General features: G+C 40.7%; 1 protein-coding gene across 13 annotated transcripts in view; it reads left to right on the top strand.

Moving 5' to 3' along the window:
- The window catches only part of ZBTB20 (zinc finger and BTB domain containing 20), a 502,030-nt gene that overhangs the window by 302,118 nt on the left and 183,304 nt on the right, over window positions 1-16,608 (top strand). For 11 of the 13 annotated variants that reach the window (XM_027878846.1, XM_027878839.1, XM_027878837.1 and 8 more), the window contains one exon: window positions 13,829-13,934. The gene's annotated coding sequence lies outside the window, so the exon portion shown is untranslated. The remainder of the gene's footprint in view (window positions 1-13,828; window positions 13,935-16,608) is intronic. The other 2 variants (XM_027878830.1, XM_027878840.1) reach the window with 1 other exon arrangement.

Raw genomic sequence — 16,608 nt, 5'->3', positions numbered from 1 at the left:
TAAAGTCAGCAAACATGGAATAATTACTTCTAATGCAGACTTTGTAATAAGCAAGTTTTATTAGAAATGAGGAAAGTGCAACTCTGGTCTTTGTCTGCCCCTCTCCAGAGTCCCATCCTAGTGCACTTTCCTTTAGGTGGCACTCCCACATTAACTTGTGTATGACCTGAACAGCTGTTTGTGATCTATCATCTGTCTCCTGAAATACGATGGAGCGACACTTAGAAATTATTTTAATTGTGGTGTCCACGTCCTCTCTTCATTAAAAGTTGAAAATTGCTGTTCAAATATTTCATAATCAAAAATTAATCCCAGTCTACCTGTTCCAAATCATATATTACGCCCTCTGGGAATGAATCCCAAATCCCCGTTACAATTTGGATGCTCTCTCCTCTGGGTATTGATTACAAGTTCTGGTTATTGTTCACATACTTTGTCATAGGGGGAATTAATCTCAAGTTCCTGTCTACTGTTCTGGGACTGAAAGCTATCTATAATTAAGATTTTTCTATTAAATGGATATTGACAATGAGCTTTTCTGTCTACATTTTTGGGGTTATCTTCTGAGAGGGAAACTCTATCTCAGCTCGTGGGGAGATTCTGACCACCAATTTTCATGGCACTGTGAGTGCAGACATTTTGCGGGAGCCGGTGGCATAGCTGGGCTGTTCTCTAGAGCTGGTGTTGGGTAAGAAGATGCAGACATTTTCACAAGGACTCAGCAAAGTGAAGCAAATAAACAGATGAATAAAACCAGAGGAGTTGTATCAGAAGTGTAGAGGAAGATGCGAGTGTGTAATTGTGAAGTGCTCTACGATTGCAAACCAGTTGCCTTATGAAATCATAACAATCTTAGATATGTAAAAGGGAGGAATAATTTGCCCTCTTTCTCAGCAGTAGGTAGAGTAAGAATGAAAATACTGTGGTGAAAGGTAGTAGTATAGAAGTACCAGAGGGACCATGTATTTTGGATGTGTGAATCTATGTTCCATCTGATTATTTTAGCAACTTTGACTACAAAACTAAGTGCTCTTACTTCCACATAGATACAGTTATTTTCCATATAATGATGCAAAACACAAGAAAAAAAAAAAAATTCTTCAGTTCCGTAGCTGTGTCTGTCCCTGTTTCTTCATGGGCGGAAAATTGGATCAGAACAGCCCTGTTTTTCAGAGAATCTGGAATCTGGACTGAGGTTTTTGTGTTTCAGACCCACTGCTGCTGCTAATAGACATGGTGTTTCCAGTGGCAACAGTTGGCTCATGCATTCTTTCACACTTTAGAAAAGATCTCCGTTTCCTTTTTTCCCTCTCTTCTTTAGCAGTGGGCAGCCCTGCAACCTTTTGATCATACCGACTTTGTACATTACATGACTGAACTCAGCTATGCCAAACATCCTTTTAGAAAGTTTGCCATTTGAAGAAAGGGAGGCAGAGAGGAGGAGAAGGGGGGGAAGAATGAATCCTGGCGGCTTCCTCCTGCCCTTTTGATTAAGAGTGCGTTAAGTCAGCAGAAGAGGTGGGACTTCTAACAAGGAGGGGGGTGTGAGCTGATTGTGATGTATGCGCACACATGCACATGGAGGAAAGGAAAGAAAAAGACAGAAGGTAGACAACATTAACCAGAAATGACTACAAGAAATTAATTAATTGATGAAAACTTTATGGTGACAATCAAAGAGACAAGACGAGACAAAGGAGTTGGCCCTTGATACTATCCTAAACCTAGTGAAGGAGGTTGAACTTAGGAACTTCCAAGGTCCCTTTCAAACCTAATAATTTTAATTCTGTAATGGATTTGTTCCTATTCATTACCTTGCCGTTGCTATTTTGTGTGTGGAGGGTATTCAACCTTTTTCTTTCCCATGATAAATTTTGTGCATTAATACTTCCAGTTCTTCTAAATTTTTGCCCACATTTTTAATCCCAGCCTTGGAGATGCTGCAGAGTTTATGGAACTGGAATGGCTGTTGTAATGTTGGCATGCAAAGGGAGCACAGACAAGGCTTATTAGGTATTCTAGTATTTGCAAAAGAAGACAGGGAGAGAAGGCTGTTGCATAAGTTTGGATAGGTCATAAGGCTTTGTTGTGTCTTCTAACTCAGTCCCTTTATTTACTTAAAATGCCAGAGGCTCACTGGAATACAAAAGTGTCCTAACTTTGCAGTGAGTTAGAAAATTGCCCAGTTTGCTCCTTTCCCAACATGCTCACTTACAAAATTTTGCTAGTTTTTAGAAATTTTGCTTCCTTTTTCTGTTCCTCCAGAAAAGAGACAAATCTCCCAAGGGAGATTTGTTGCTGGCTTCCATGTGAGGCAGTCTTGGAGGAGACAGCGTTTGCATTGCCTGGGGATTCACACCGTGCTCCTGGAAAGAGATGTGTAAGGCAAGCTCTTGGATGAGCCGGCTGTGCCCTAGCACAGGCACAAGAGATGAAGTCACTCAAAGGGGCATCATCGTGTCTGTCTTGCAGAGTCTGGGTAATCAGCCCTTGTGAAGAGCAACTTCATAGCTTGGGCACTCGGGCTTCTCTGTAAGGTTCAGGGATCATCCCAAATGATGCTTGACTTCAGTCTTTAGACTGAAGCCCATCTCTGCTGAGGTATTTGAAGACTTTTGTAGCATGGGAATACTGAGGTTTTTTACATCTTCCTTCAGTATAACTGATGCTGGCCTTGGCTGAAGATGTGCTACTGGAGTGAATGAAATGCTGGGTTAGTGTTTTCTGATAGCTCCTCAGTTACTATTTTTTTAAAAGAGAGAGAGGGGAAGAAATGAGAAAGGAAAAGGGGTGTGTGAGGATTAAAAACAGGCCAGAATGGGCAGTAATGTTAGACAGGCTCTTTGAAAGTCCTAAAGGAAAGGTACTGAGTGTTTTAAAGGAAGTTTGCAATGATGTGTAAAATAGTTCCCTGTGTGAAAATCTATATCGATTTTCTTTTCTTTGTTTGTACAGAGATTGTTCACAGAACAGAAAGGCTTTGACATTTTGCCTTCTTATGTACTTAATTAGTCATTTGTGTCATCCCCTCTTAGACACATATGTGCTTGTCTTCTCTGGCTTTTGGCAAAAGATGGTTTCTTGCTACTTTATCCAGAGATATGTAGAGCCATGGGTAATAGATAATGGTGTTGGAGACCCTGCTGCAACTCTGGTGGTTGTGGGATGTGTGATGAAAGTGTGGGGGTAGGGAGGACAGGCTTTGGGTAGTAACAAGAGTGGAAAACACAAATGGCTGACTGTTGTAGTCCACGATACAAGTAATTGCCAGATATGCCAACCTACAGAAGTGTGTTGGCTTTTGAAAACCAAAGACTTTTATGTCATCAGGAGCAGAAGGTTGCCATCAGAGTCCTTGCAGTTGTTTCCACTTGGCTCCACATGCTCAGAAAAGTAGATTTTTTTTGTTTAAAAAAAAAAAATGTTTTGCTTTGGCAAAGGTTGCCACAAATAATCTGTCTGATAAGATGATGTGAAAACAAACACCTCTTGAACATGCTAGTCCCCATTCTTATAGTGAGATTTTATAGTTGCTGTGAAGCCTTCTGTGGCCAGAGATAAGAGAGAAGTTAGTGGAACAGTTTTCAGTTAAGAATATTAACTTTTCTGCAGAAATAATGATAGAATCATAAAATTATTTGGGTCTGAAGGGATCTTTAGACCACCTAATTCCAACTCCCCTGCCACGGACAGAGGCACCTTGCACTAAACTAATTTGCTTAAAGCCCCATCCAGCCTGGTCTTGAACATTTGCAGGGATGGAGTATCCACAGCTTCTATGGGCAACCTGTGCCGGTGCCTCACCACTCTCATCATAGAGAATTCTTTCTTATATCCAGTTCAAATCTACCCTCTCTCAGTTTAAGACCCTTATCCTTTGTCCTGTTACTTCATACCCTTATAAAAAGTCCCTCATAATCTTTCTTGTCAGCTCCCTTTATGTACTGGTAGGCTGCTGTAAGGTCTCTCCGAAGCCTCCTCTTCTCTGGGCTGAACAACCCCAGCTCCCTCAGCCTGTCTTCATAGGAGAGGTGCTGTGGCCCTCCAAGCATCTTCATTACCCTCTTCTTGACTCTCTCCAACAAAGTGGAAAACCACGGGATCTTGCTGTCCTGTCAACAGTGTTTTTTTTCTTGGCTTTTCTTACAGCACTCTGCTCGGTGAGGTGCTCTCAGCTTCTCTGGAACAGGCCTTGCTGTCGTGGTGCTACCAATTTCCCTTTCTCTGTCTTTGAGGGGGAAGGAGGTATCCAGAAAGGAACTGGGTGTGTTGGTGGTCACCTCACCTGCTGTCATTGCATCAAGAGAAATGCTGCAGGACAGCCTGGGGGCAGTGGAGGCAGTAGAACCTTGCAGGAATCAGTGCCTATGCCTTTGGGAACAAGGGAGAAAATGGCTCATAGGAGCCCCACTTCCAAGTGGCTGTGTGCAGAGGGACTCACTAAAGCTGTATTTTTTACGTGATTGTGTATAAATGACCCATTTTTACTTCTGCATAGAACATCTACATCATCCCTTCACTTCCTTCCTCTTCTAGTGATGTGTTATGCATAGATTTGTCATTTACACTCCAACTGCATTTTGCATTATTACATTTTAATGATATTTGAAGTTCTTGCATACATATTTGAGTTCACTGATATAAACGAAAAAAGAGAAATAATCAGCATACTTGGTTTATCTGATGGCATAAAAATGTTCTATCATAACTTTTGCAATTTCTTGGATAAGATCAAACACAAGATCAAATACTAAGAGAGGGTCCAAGTACAGCTGTCTGTCTCAATGGCTCTGAAGTTAGGGTCGTTCAAAGTCAACAGCTGAACTTTGCAGTTTGACCCCTTATGTACCTCATATAAAAAAACAAAAAACAAAAAAAACAAACAAAAACAAACAAACAAAAAACCAAACCAAACAAACAACAAAAAAATTAAACCAGCTCTACCCCTTAACCTTTGTAACTCGTGGGTTAGGTTAAAATGAAATGAGACCTGAGTGGCTCTTGACTCTCATTGTTGTTTTCTTTTTAAAATGAACATCTCTCATATTGTCTTTGTTTGAGAATGCTCTGCATGATCTAGAGGGTCTAACCTCCTCACCCCACATCTCGTGCCGACTTACAATCTGTTATAATCTATTAGGAATCTTGAGGCTTGAGGGCAGAATTTTGTGTAGGGATAAAAGATGCTTTCATGTTGGTGCTATGGGATATTTTCTTTTTTAATTCTTTCTCTCATTCTCTGTTTCATGAAAATTCATTAATCTGTGACATTTAAAGACTCTGTCTGAGAGGTGTCTGGAGCAGCGGCCGGCTGCATACATCAATAGTTTCTCAGAGTCTGGCACTCTGTCAATATTTGGGGGCCTCAGTAACAGCACTTAAATGCACTGCCTGCCAGCCGTCACGCTCTTAGCATGTCTGTAAGAGTCTGAATGAGCGGATATTAGCACGTCGAGTCCTTTCACAACTGGCAACACTTTAGAGACAAACTGCTTGGTAGGTATCTCTCCTCTTCCCTCCCCTCCTGTTTTCTGGCATGTCTTCTTTGTTTATCTGATGTGATTTATGTATTTACACACAAATATGCATCCTGTGAGGAGGCATCATAAATCCTGAGGCAAGAGGTGGTATTATGGCATAATCTATATAACAATGGAAATGGGCTGAAGCTGGATTTGGACTCAGAACCAGATTAAGCTTGGGTTGACTTCTGGGCCAGTTGAGTCAGGAACAGAGTTTTGTTTGGATTTCATGGTGCCAAAATCTTTAGAGTTCAGTTCCAAATAATGAGAATCTTGGACATAAATTTTGCAGGAAGTGCTACTGTGGCAGTATTTCAACCAGCTCCAAACCAGAAGTGGAAAACAAGCCATTTCAAGACTTGGGTTGTATTCAAATCAAAACTGTTACAGCAGGTTCAGAATCCAGACCTTCTGTTCCTTTTTTAATCCTATCCCACTGCATAAATTGGATTCACAGCTGAATATTACTCTGGATTACCCATGAAACCTCCCTTTTCAAAGAGGAGAGAAGTCAGGGAAGCAAAATACAACTTCTTTGTCATTCCTCTGCTGGAATAGGAAGTATAGTAAAAGAAATTTGAATTCACAGACCTTTATTGATATCCTCCTTCCCCCTTTTGTTTGGAGGGAATGTTATGGCCAGACAGCAATCACTGTCTTTTATAATACAGTCACGTTTATTTTCTCTTTACCCGTTGTGCTTCACCTCTTTTTTATTATGTTGCTGGGTATGGCTCTGAAACCAGGTTGACTAGAGAAGTGAAAGGCCACAGTGTCTGGAAGTTTGCATTGGCTTTGTAGAGCTGAATTGTGGATGGCAATCAAGCCAAGAAATTCTGTCTGAATCCTTCAGTTTCTAAGTCTCCTTAGAATATTAATTTTTTCAACCCATTTCATACCAAAAAAAGACGAAGGGATGGGTGCAGAATAAGCCCTCCCTTGTGAACCTTTTTCTGACTGAATTTCGGGAACAAATTCTTAGAAGAATAAATCTGAACTCAGAAGCTGTCTGAAACCACTTCCATATCATTCCAACTTGACAAGCCCAGTAACATCAGCCAGTGCCCCTCAGCTATGACCTCCAGCGCATCCTTCAGAGCTAGCTTGAGCTGACAAGTTCTTCATCCTTTTCCAATAATGTTCAGAAACCTTTTTTTTTTCAGCAAACTTCCAAATTTCCCCTGGTAACACCTGCAAAAATTTGGCATGATAACAAAATAGACAAAATTATTCTGTTATAGCTACCTTGCAAGAGTAAGTTGGCAACAAAAATAGCTAACTACCCCTTCTCAATCATTTCTTTGCTTGTTTTAGCACTCTCTTATCTGCTGCCTTTATCTTCATTTTCCCCTTACTCCAACTACAGCTGCATCTGATCTTCATTTTCCTGTTTGTGTCCCAGAGCACCTGCAGTTATACGGTATTTTGTCACCTGTTGGGGAAAAAAACCCGAAAACCCCATGAAAGTTTACAAATGTCTCTGTAGAGGCAGTGAGTAACAAGGGATGCATTTATCCCTGCTTCAGGCTAAGCAGCAATGGGAAAATAAACAGGCTCAAGGCTTCTGTGAGTATTGGAAATGCATCTGGCTAGATGGCAGCAATGGCCAATAAGTACAGTCAATTGACAGGGAGGATGATTTATTTTTAATGATAATAATTGCTCCTTTAGCATGGCATGGGGGACACAAACACAGAGGGGAATGGCCACCTGCAAATGCTGCACTTGGACAGAGCGTGGTCGCCTTGGCATCGACTGGTACAGTCTGTACCTCTGTCACAGTCCCCTCGCAGGACACGGGGGCTGCAAAATACCAGTGGGATCTCCCAGAGCTGAGCAGCAGCCCCAGGGATGAAGAAAAGTAGCATGAGGTTAAACTGCAGTGGGACTCCGGGATACCTGGAGTACCTGTAGTACAGACATGATACATGGAATAACCACCCTGTATTCTCCACAGTTCTTTCTTTCTCAGTCTGTACTTTGCACTGCCTTTTACGGTCTCAGCCAAGTAACACATGAGCTTGCCGTTAACCCACGCACCTTTTGTACCCGGGGAGTACATCTCAAGACATAATGGGGCACATTTGCAACTCTGTCCCCAGTGTTTTAAAAACGTGACTGACTTTATTGTCAGTGACAGCCATTTGTGCTCTGAGAAACCTCCCCACCCCCAGCCCTAAGTGCTGTACATGCAAGTTGAAGAGTTCGTAGTGTTGGAGTAATTCCTGTTTCTGTGTTGTTTATTTTCTAATGAGCTCTAGAGTTGTCTTTCAACTAGGTAAGTTTGCCTTGTGAGATGCTACAGGTCTTCAAAACAGAGACAGGCAGAGCTCTTCCCTGCAACCCCATAGGCTGTTTCCACCTCTCTGGAGATAGTGAACTGGCATTTCCCATTCCTACTGGTGACAATTGTGTGCCTAAAAGCCCTGCACAGAGAATTTGGAGGTTGCCTGTGAGGCTTTCCACTAATCAGCTCTTTCAATCCAGCTATCTTTCCTTTCCTGGAGGGAGGAGAGGATTTGTCCCCAGATCATGGGGGTACAAAAGTGCTGAGGGGATCTTGGGTTTCAGGTTTCATTCCGTACATGTCCCTGTTGGCTCCTGGTAGCTGTGAACAAGATGCTTTCTTTGAGGGCTGAAATTGACGAAGCAAGAAAAATCCAGACTTGCTGTCCATTCATATTTTACGTCTATTAATAAGTAATTAATTAAAAAGGAAGATGATGTTCCCATGATGGCCTGCTAAATATATGCAAGTGAAACTATTGGCATTAAAAAGAGATTTGACTGCAATTGAGGAGTTATTTATGTTATAGTAAATCATATAGGCCCCAGTTGAGATGAGCAGTCTATTATTTTAGGCAATGTACAGACATGCTGTAGGAGGTGCATCTGAACCCCAGTGAGCTCAGAGACTGCAGAGACAAAGTGTGGACGGAGAGACAACTATAAAGAAATGAAGTAATAACTCACCTTGGACACAAAGAGGGGGGCTGAACCAAGAAGAGAATGCAGATCCCCTGCCTCCCTGCTCTTCTTTCATTAAGTCAAGAGCTAGTCAACTCACAGTTCAGCCCTTAGATTTAAGTCTGGGTAAAATTGTTGAGTTAAATGCTTTATTTGCTGAACACTGCTTGCCTCAGATATGGGTTAGCCAAAATTATGTAAAAAAAAAATAAACTGAGAAAAAAAATTAAAAGAAAAGTTTTGGAAAGCCAAAAGGTTTTGTTTTGATATTTTTAAACAAGGTTTCTGGTTTTGTTTTGAAACTAAGTCAATTTTAATGGAAATGTATCAAACACAAACAAAAAAACTAGTCCATTTTGTTAAACACATAGGTGATTTTTGTTCAGGGCTTTTTTTGCTTTCCATGTTCACAGTTTGGTCAGATAGCCAAATAAATCAGTTATTTGCACAACTGTGATTCTAATTAAAATGTTGGGCCCTGGGGACTTGGGCTATATATTTCAATACAGTACATATTTATAATAACAAGTACACTTCCTGGAACTCCATATATAATAATAAAAAGCAGTCCAGAGCACTGGGGAGATGAGGGCACTGGGGGAAACCCACTGCCTTTTAGCTCTTCAGATTTTTATTATCAGTAGATAGTTGTATTTTGGAGGGTATTGCTTTACAAGATAAAATTTACATTTGTTTGAGCAACTCACAAAGGGGGTTCACTGCAAAGCTATCATTAGAGGAAAATAATGCTGAAGAAGAAGCAAAAGATACATTCTCAGCAGAGTGGGACATGTGGATACTTTGAGATCTTTGTCACCACAGGAAAGATGCTGTCTTCTCACTCTACCATGACCTTCCAAAAAACCAAGCAGTTTTATACAGGGATTGTTCATAAAGTGCTGGGACTGTTCTGCTTTTTTTTTTTCCTAGTGTTTCTGCCTTGCAAAGAGTTTAGTCATTTCTGTATGATCATTCCTGTCTAGAAGCAGTTTCCTCTTGTTCCTGTTCAAAACCACAGAGCCCATTTTACCCAAGATGAGGACTCTGGTATCAGGTTTTCCTGATGTGCTTTTCGCTTGTTTTAAGTGTTGCCTCTCTACTGTAGGTACTGATAGGAACTGAAGGAGTCACTCGTAAGTTTGGCTGTATGTTACTCTTCTTCTTCTTGTTATAACTGATATGATTTGATGTTTTCTCCATTTACATATATCCGTGAGCAATAAACCCATGATGTTATTCAACCTTATAACCGTGTTAGAGATGCACTGATAGGACAGGGTGAGATGTTTTCTTCCCAGCACGGTCAGCGTGGTATTCATTCTGCTCCTTTGTTGCAGAAGAGCCCCGTAGCCTGAGCTCTGGTACCCAGGGCACTCTGCCACTCTCTCTGCAGTGCCTCAGCCTGTGATTTGGCAATTGTGATTCTTCCTCCAGGTGATGTTCTCTGTAGTGTGCAGAGCCGGTGCTTGTTTTGGCACTGCCCCAGTCCCATTTGAAGAGCTTACATCTCATATGATCTTTATATAATAAAACAGACTTCTTCCTAGGAACCTTTACTGGGTTAGTGGTGGAGGAAGATGCCTATAGGATTGCTAGGCCTTGACTGCCAAGTCCTTGAAGACTAGGACCAGGCTTTCTAGTGGAGAATTCTTCAGTGTTCACTTCCCTTGAGTGAAGAATTGTAACTGTAGAAAAACACCACTGCCATTCTTGATCTGATAGTGTAACTGCAGAATGACAACCAAATAAGGAGCCATGGATAACATATAAGAAATGAGGCTTGAGCCAGCCCTCTCCGACTCCCCATAGGTACTCTTTGATGAGGTTAGGTTTGTGCACACTTCTGGAAATTTCTTTTGACATCTTTGAGGGCCTCCTATGAGTTTGTCCTTACCTCCAGAAGTCTGGGGCATTGCTGGACAAAGTGAGGGTCTGCTCCAAGCTGTCAGATTTCTTTCTCCATTGCCTCACAGCTGCCCCATTTAATACTATCTGATAGCGAGTAAGGCACTTGAACCCGTTGCCCAGAAAGGTGGTAGATGCCCCATCCCTGGAAACCAGATCAGATTGGGTGGGGCTCTGAGCAATCTGATCTTGTTGAAGATGTCCCTGCTCATTGCAGGAAGGTTGGGCTGGGTGACCTGTAAAAGTACCTTCCAACCCTTCTATGATTCTTATTCTGTGGTAAGTACCATGAGATTCAAGATAAGTCAAAATTTGGTAGGAAAGAAAGGTAGATAAGATGGGTGGAACTGGAGACTTGACTAGGGGAGCTGAGAGTATGCTGTGATATGTAGGAGGGTGGGCTAACATTTTTACTGAGTGCATATAATAGAATCATGCATGTAGGGAGGTGCCTTCATTAGTCTTTATTTGTTCAGGAATTCTGCTGTTAGATTTCAGCAGTCCTAGTACTCAACCCCAATATTACCATGGGATTATTTCATGCCTGTGACACTTCAAGCCCCAGCAAGAAACAGGGGTCCTCCTCCTGTTGCTGCCAGTGCCCTGGGGAAATTTTTACTTCTGGTTGTTGCTGTTTTCTTTGTGAGCTTACTGCTACTGTACCAATCAAAGGTTTGTCTAGACTAGAGCTCAGGGTTAATTATTACCCTCATAATCCATTTCCTTTTGCCAACAGCAGTGACTTATGTGGCTAAGTCAGAAGGGAATGCTCTCATCATGGGCAGCCTCTTTTCTATGATCTTCATTAAGCTTTGGACCATTAACTCAAGATGCGTGATTATTCTGTTTGTTCGAACAGCAAGACAAGCAGTGTCTCCTCTGAGTGTTTCTTTCAAGCAAACCAGCATGACTGAAAACTGGGAGCTTGCCAGAAAATGTTACGTGAAATAGTAGTGGCAGGTTCATCTTAGTGTGGGCGGAGAGAGAGCGATGTACCCTCTATTTTACTACTTCAAACATACAGTGTCCATATGTCAGAGTTGAGTTGGTTTATGGATGGAGTATGAAGGATACTACTTCATCTACTCCATGCAAACACTCTGTGAGTGCTGTAGAATATGTAGTCTCATGGATATGAGTATCAGCTGTTGTTGCAGTCCAAACACACAGCATCAATATTCAGTATGCTATAGACAGTACTGTTTTTCTCCTTTATATTTAGTGTTAGTACACAAAGCCAAATACTAAAAGGGGGGTGGGTGGGTCACATGATTAAATTAATACCATTAATTATTTAGAAACAATCAAAGGAAATACAAGACATCTGGCTTTAAGCCCAAACAACTCATGGCACTGCTGTTGCCTTGTAACCTCATCAGCTCTTAGTCCAGTCATCTCTTTTCTTTCATTATGAATGCAGGAGATGCTCCCCACCACTCCCCCACACCCCTCTTTCCTGCCTTACTTCTGGCAGCTTGGAACACAGATCACAAGACTGGACTATCTAGTTGTCTGGTTTTGTGTGTATAAACCCTGATTAGCTGTACAATGAAAAGGCATCCCCCCCCACAGCACCGTGCTGTACAATAGGATTTGATTAGCAGTGTGTTGCAGCCATAGGTCATATTTTTCTCCTCATCTCGACATTGGAAATTAGCTGCTGTAGAAGGGACAAACACTGTTGTTACTGTAGTGCTGAAAATCATTAAACACACGTGTAACACTAGGTTGTATACAATATACAGTGAGAGAGGATTCCTACCCTTAGGCATGGAGAGTCTACATAGGCAGAAAAGCTGGAGATGAATTCACATCGTGGAGGATGGATATGCCGTGCCTGTGATTTTCCAAGAGGACTGTGGCAGACCCAGTCCACTGACCTTGGTTGGTATTTGCCTTCCCCTGGCTGAGGCCAGTGGTCCTATTTGTAGCCCTGGCCAGGTATTTTCCATTGGAATGATTTTTTCCGTGAAAATTCTTTTTCTTGAAATGAAAATTTTCTTTGGGAATAAAGGTTTTACCCAAGAAAAGTCAAAGTAAATATTTCCCAACTGCTGGTTCTGGAAGACTCTATGCTCTTTTTTTATTTTTTCACCACATTTTTCTGGGTAGTTGATGGAAATTTTTTATTTTGATTATCTGAGAGATGTATTTTTGTGGAAACACCTTCTCATGGAGAAAAAAGACCCACTTGGCTGTTGTTTTTTTTTTATTCCAGCTCAGGAATAGAACATTTTGGGGCCCCTTTCCCTCAAGTGGGGAGGGCTATCTTCGTGATAAGATAGGTCCATTTTTTCCTCAGGTCAGTCTTTCTTAGTATAGATAATTGAATACAATTTAATCATGTGGCTCTCATCTTCTGGAGGCAAATTAGTGTATACGATTTCCTGGCATGGTTTTACAGTTATCAGGGCAAAACAAAGTTCTTGCTGATACTGGGATTCCACTTCTCTGTGCACTGGTGAAGGTGGACCTATTTTGTTTACTAGCAGATGTACTGAAGTCATTCTCATTACGTCTACATCTGTGGAGAACACTGACTTTCATTTTCTTGCTTTAATCCAAAAAGCATAGATTCTCTGACTGTTCTCTTAATGGTTACTGAGAGTTGCTTTGAAGAACTCTTATTTTATGAAAAGGCATTGAGAATTCTGTCGCAGTAAGCATCTCTAGACAGTCTTTACCTACTCTTGACTACTATTTTGAAGATGCACATTCCCAATTATCTGTGGAAACTTCTTGGTTCTGAAAAGTGTACTTTAGACTGCTGCTCTCTATTATTTGTAGTATTCCATAGCCTGCACTTGTCCTCAGGGAACAGTGGCATCAGTTGAACATATTGGGTGTGATTTTTTGAAGTATGCAGTTATCCACATTTGGTTCCTTCTGTGTGCAATGTGTGTTAACACTACCTTCAACAAAGGCAGAGTTAGGCCTATGCAGAAGATTTTAAAAATCAAAAAATGAAACCCACCTCTTGCACCCTGGGCTATTTGCTGGCAAGAACATATGTTGGGAGTGCTTCTGCAGCTTTGCAGGATGTTTGTTGAAGGAGCTTAGGCTGCTGTCTGAGTAATGGAGTGGTTAATTTTGATGCTATGATAGGTTTCCTTCTTTAATATTGCCCTTTAAGTTTATCATATGTTTTCAAAGTATTCTGTCTCTTGAAAAGAAATGTAAAAATTAGTCTCTCAATCAAATAAACAAAAACAAAAAAAAGGCCAAGCCCACAACCAACCTCTTACGTTAAGCTGTTCCAAGGTTTTGTTTATTTATTTCCTTATATTAACGCCAGTACTTTTTATTTTGGTTTTCTCTGACGTAGTCGCTAGGTACAGTTTATTGTTTATGTAAAACTCACAATTTTATTTTCCTTTTCTTCTCTCCCTTTACTTTTCCTTTTCCTGACATCTCCATCGCATGTTGATGTGAAGAGCAGCAGTGGTTGGCAGTTTTCCTCAACCTTGCAAGAGAGAGAGAGATTTGGTTGGAATGAAACCTTGCTCTCCGTACAGCCTGTTTGAGATGCAGCATTGAAAGGTATAATAAACTCATTTTCTGTCTTGAAACCAGAGATGAAAACCACAAACAGGTAGAAATCTCAGTGCCAAACCACCTGTTGAGTCACAGCCGAAAAGCCCTTGGCAATACTTTTCTCACTGTATCCAGTTGGAACAGTTACATTGCTGATTCCCACAGTATCTGTACCTGCAAGTTTGGTAAAGAGGCTAATTCGTTTGAGAGGATTTGAATTGAAATTTAGGTAAAGTTAGCATGGAAAAGAATCTTCTGTTATTAGTCTTGCATTTTGCCTAGAGGTCAGAATTGAGGTGACTGGATGAAACTGTGAAGACAGAAGTTGTTAAATACCCTGCTAGTAGCATCAGTACTTCATCTTTTGAGAGTATTATAATTCAGAAAGTCACTTGAAATCAAGTTAAAATGTTATCCTTGAACTGCTACACATATGCTCCCTGTGACATGTGCATTACAGAAACAGCCACTGTGTGTTGATATGGCATTAAAATTTTGGACTCCACCCACAAAAATTAATAACATTCTTGAAATAAGAGTGATGTAGGATGCTGACACATTTAAGCCCATATGTTCCTGGACTTGTGTCCTCCAGTGCATGAAAGAACTAGAAATCCCAGATACTTTGTTTTTTCTTATTTCCTGTAAATCCATGCTGGGAAAGTAGGAAAATGTAAGTGATGTCAGCCTGGAAGAAGGCTTTGGACTGTGAATAGTAGAGCCATATTTTTTATTTTTATGTGCTCTTACCTGTCCTATTATGTTAGTCGTTCTAGTTGACTTCCGTGGGTTTGTAGACACATAATTTAGAACAGATTTGGGCCACACTATTTATATTCATGCAGATTGCTTCATATTTGTGAAACAATTATTTCCTGTGGATCTTTAGCATTGTCCAGTGTTGTGAAATGCTTTCATATGTATATATGACTGGTTAAAACATGAAATGTGTTTTGAAGCAACATGACAAAAAACAGTAAAAGCTGCACAGTAACTGAGCTATACTTGGCTGTCCATATAATGTCCAATTAATGTGGTTACTGTGCTCTGAAGCCTTTCCAAGGCTGAATAAGACATGCTATGGCCTTGTAAAAAAAACAGTTTTTCCCTGAATTTTCTAAAGATTTCCATTACAGATGCTACAATGACATGAGGACACTCTAATCTGTGTCTTTAGTAGCAGTAACAATGCAGGGTGTGAAGTATATCCCCAAAATCTGAAGGTGTGAATTCTAACCCATCAGCAAGCTGTGTGTGAGAATTCTATACAGTAAAACCTAATTCTGTGCTGAAGAGGAACACTGTGAACACCCAGAGTAAATAGAGGATGTTCTGTTCTCTACTGCACTATCTTGAGCCAAACTTGGGATCTAAAAGCCAAGCGAGGTTCTTTCATCGTCATGAAGATGCTGTAAGTCAGATTGTCCCCTTAGGCTATATTTTGACAGTGTAGTAAACTGAGCTTTGGGAACTTTCTACCAGATCGAGAACTCTGTCACCTCAAAATGCAAAGCACGAATCCATTATAAATTCTCTGATGTAGTTTTTAAAATATATTTTGATGTGTTGACTTTTACCAGCAAGCTCCATGCCTTATCTGATACCTTTTGTTCCCGGCTGCTAATGTTAACACATATAAGGGCTGGCAGAAATGTGATCTCATGCCCTCACGTGATCCAGGTCTGTACTGTGGAGTTATCTTTTAGTGCAGTCTCCTAAAGTTTCGGTGTTCAAGCACCATCAACTCAGCTACTCCCCTGCATTTTGTCGTCTTTCTATTCTTCCCTTAGTACTGGAAGGTGGCAGAAGCATCAGGAAGTACGAAATCTGATTTATGTTACATGTGGGATCAGAAAATGTCTTTGATTTTGTACTTGTAGGTCAACACTTCCAATTCGGTGAACTGTGTTGAAAAGAGTGAAAAAAGCTAAGTCTTGTTTCTTGCACAGAATGAAGACAGGGTGCTACAGGAAAAGTACATGGGCAAGTTCCTTTCTGCCTAAACTCTAGAGAGGCTAATGAAAAGGAAAACCTTCAGAGCTTTTATTTGAGGATGAATTTGGCCAGTATTAAAAGCTTGTCTAAAATTCCTATTGTTTTCTTTTGCCTTCCTCTTCTTTGCTTTTCTGTGTTGTGTGATGAATGTATCATGTCCACATTTCGTGACTGGAGTTTTGTGCTTAAAAGCCACATTGTCACAATGAATGTCTTTACTAAATTATACTTCAGAATTTTTCCAGGGAGTTTGTAGTTTGGAAAGCTGCTTGCAAAAGCTTCAGTTTCAGTAATATTCTGTACTTGAACATGTATGGTTTGCTTGACCTTGGTGGGCCAAGATGATTCTCGATCTGATTATCTTGGTCTCTGGGAAGACGAATAGGGGAAGAGGAGGGAAGAACTTTATAGTGAGATTGTTGATACTGCTGTGTTTAAAATGTATTGTTTCCTGGAGTCTTGAGAAGTTTTCAATTTGTTTTCCTTCCCTCTCTGACCTAATTAATTTTCAGGGTTATCCCCAGGGATGTAATTTATAAGACAAATGAATTACATTAAAAGTTGCTGTCATGGTATAAACTCCCTTTTTTAAGGTAAATTTAATATGTTTCTGTGTTCTTTCCATCTATAAATAGTGATCTACCAATGATGGTCTTTTCTCTTTACTTTTCACAAAATTTTAGGT

The sequence above is a fragment of the Empidonax traillii genome, unplaced genomic scaffold (assembly GCF_003031625.1).
Source record: "Empidonax traillii isolate 1590-97213 ecotype Southwest subspecies unplaced genomic scaffold, ASM303162v1 scaffold46:size3806547, whole genome shotgun sequence".
Taxonomy (NCBI): Eukaryota; Metazoa; Chordata; class Aves; order Passeriformes; family Tyrannidae; genus Empidonax; species Empidonax traillii.
Note: the sequence above shows the minus strand (reverse complement) of the source record. Positions and strands in the feature narration are given on the sequence as shown.